This window comes from Periplaneta americana, unplaced genomic scaffold (genome assembly GCF_040183065.1).
Source record: "Periplaneta americana isolate PAMFEO1 unplaced genomic scaffold, P.americana_PAMFEO1_priV1 scaffold_24, whole genome shotgun sequence".
Lineage (NCBI taxonomy): Eukaryota > Metazoa > Arthropoda > Insecta > Blattodea > Blattidae > Periplaneta > Periplaneta americana.
Window position 1 is genome coordinate 1,392,063 of NW_027185505.1, and position 1,976 is coordinate 1,394,038.

Below are 1,976 nucleotides of genomic sequence, written 5' to 3' on the forward strand. Positions count from 1 at the left end.
TAATTAGCCATATATGTACAGTATATTACATTCTTTACCTAAAATGTCTCTAACTTCTAGGGAGAGCGCGAGGTACGTTCACAATCCCCTGAATACATATTCCCTTCTTCGAGAAAACGCAGAGAAGTGAACCGTCTCATATGAATATGCTACCAGTCATAAGTTTCAATACGGAGCTGCAAGTACTTAAGAATTATCAATTACTCTACAATTATGCAGCGGCGTCATCATCCAAGCTATAGCTGGAATAGGGAAGGGAACATAATATCCCATAAGTCTTATTAGAACACGCTGGAAATAGTGACGTAAAAAAAAAAATCGCCAACGGCACGTGGTGTTCCCAAGCGGTCACCCATCCAAGTACTGACCACGCCCAATGTTGCTTGACTTCGGTGATCGGACGAGAACCGGTATTTTCAACATGGTATGGCCGTTGCCGATGAAACTGCGTAATCTGTAGGCACTTGAGGACGATGGGATTGGGGTGCACTCGATAAAACCTGCACTCGCTCACACACACACGTAAACTGCCTGCTTAGACTCTGTACCTAAATTACCAAGCTCGTTGGATGTCATTGGGATAGATGATAAATCTATCTATCAACGGCAGTTTGGTTACGTTTCAACGTCACACACTGCTGGATTGACACGGGATTAATAAAACAGCTAGTCGGCATTCTAAGTTAAGCCACAGGTGGATTGTTGTTCAACAGCGGAGCCTCCTTTCAACCACATGGTTGTGGAACTGTAGTCGGATTTTCGACATCATTTTCATGCCATACTACGGAACTTCACACAAACTTCAATTCACTTCTTGCACCGGCGGCTACTACGAATGGACTGAAGCTCGCTACTGACTAGGGGGGGGGGGACATTTGTCTCTTGATGGATTACGTGACAGATATATAAAGTATCAGTCGTATGTTATGAACCCGAGTTTCAATAAAGATAGATTACCCGTATGTCCACAGATTCTCAGTAGTGGCCTGCGGAAGGATTATGCCCGCGGTCGACAAGTTACCTTCTAAGTTGTTTTCCCTCAACAATTAATGCTGCCAAGTGAGTAGGAATGACACCGCGCTCTCATATAAGTCGTACGAAACTATTAAGGAAACGAATTTGCCTCGTGGATCCAAGTCTCCCATGGACTGCCTATAATGTATTATCTATCCTAGAAGTGTTATCGGGGTGATTATTTAAATTTTCACTCGGTGGGAACCGCTGTTGTTCTTCATTCATCTACTCTGTTATGAATAACTTGTGGCCCTTAAAAGGGCCGGTTGCTGATTCCCTAGCAAGCACTCCCGCTTACTTGGAACTAGTGTATTTTGTGACGGCCTTGGTCCCTTCACTGACGGCGTGCTTGGCCAGCTCACCGGGTAGCAGGAGACGGACGGCTGTCTGGATCTCCCGACTGGTGATGGTCGACCGCTTGTTGTAATGCGCGAGCCGCGAAGCTTCCGCGGCGATGCGCTCGAAGATGTCGTTAACGAAGCTGTTCATGATGCTCATAGCCTTTGAACTGATTCCCGTGTCTGGGTGAACTTGTTTCAGAACCTTGTAGATGTAAATGGCGTAGCTCTCCTTCCTCTTGCGCTTCTTCTTCTTATCGCCCTTCGAAATATTCTTCTGGGCCTTGCCGGCCTTCTTGGCAGCCTTTCCGGAAGCTTTGGGGGGCATGGTGCTCGTCTGATGATGAGCCCGGAGGGAGAAAAATATTTAAGTCGCAGGGACAATGCCGTACTGCCTTCCCAGTGCGAGCCAATAGAAACAGCGCAAACGTTTGTGACTTTACGATTGGTCCGCTGTCGATTATTGACGTTGGCGTAAAAGTGAAGGTTACCGTGGGCGAGGCGTCGTTCTTGTAGTTAAACAGCTGCAAGTAGGAGTAGCATCATGTCGGGTCGTGGAAAGGGAGGCAAGGTGAAGGGAAAGTCAAAGTCTCGATCCAGCCGTGCTGGGTTGCAGTTCCCGGT

The 1,976-nt window shown here is 47.1% G+C and overlaps 1 non-coding gene across 1 annotated transcript; it reads right to left on the bottom strand.

The window, feature by feature from the left end:
- Positions 1-319: 319 nt before the first annotated feature.
- LOC138693884 (5S ribosomal RNA) lies at positions 320-438 on the bottom strand. Its single transcript, XR_011330569.1, has one exon. It is a non-coding gene; the product is annotated as a 5S ribosomal RNA (ribosomal RNA).
- Positions 439-1,976: the final 1,538 nt, after the last annotated feature.